General features: G+C 40.2%; 1 pseudogene; it reads left to right on the plus strand.

Moving 5' to 3' along the window:
- Positions 1-355: 355 nt before the first annotated feature.
- Positions 356-716, plus strand: LOC118238198 (annotated as a pseudogene).

Raw genomic sequence — 716 nt, forward strand, 5'->3', positions numbered from 1 at the left:
ATTTTTCATTCATTAAAAATTAGTTGAAAGTGGGGCTGGAGAGATGGCTCAGTGGTTAAAAACACTGGCTGCTCTTCCAGGGGGCCTGAGTTCAATTCCCAGCAACAAATCTTAACAACCATCTACATGCCAGAACACTGTATACATGACAAATATTTTTAAAAGAATCTTATATTTTAAAAAATAGTTGAAAAATTAAAAATGAAATAAAAATAAAGACTGAAGATAATTAAAAAAAAAAAACATTAGTTGAAGGGAGCTGGGAAGATGATGAGTCAGCCTGTAAGTAAATGGAGCTGGCTGGATAAGATTAGTTATTAGAGTCTCACAGACCCTACCTATGTGGACAGCAATCATGGAGAGAATCGTGAAAGCTCAAGCTCTCAGAGACAACTTAACGATGGGTTACATGGCAGCAAAGAAGCACCTGGAGATAAACCCTGACTACTCCATTACAACAAAAGGCAGAGGCTGACAAGAATGAGAAGTCTGTGAAGGATCCGGTGATCTTGCTGTGTGAAAGTGCACTCCTGTCTTCTGGTTTCAGTCTGGAAGATCCCCAGACACATGCTAATAGGATCTACAGGATGATCAAGCTTGGTCTAGGTATTGATGAAGATGGTCCTACTGTGGATGATACCAGTGCTGCTGTAACTGAAGAAATGCCACCCCTGGAAGGAGATGATGACACATCACCCATGGAAGAAGTACACTAA

Source organism: Cricetulus griseus, chromosome 2 (assembly GCF_003668045.3).
Source record: "Cricetulus griseus strain 17A/GY chromosome 2, alternate assembly CriGri-PICRH-1.0, whole genome shotgun sequence".
NCBI lineage: Eukaryota > Metazoa > Chordata > Mammalia > Rodentia > Cricetidae > Cricetulus > Cricetulus griseus.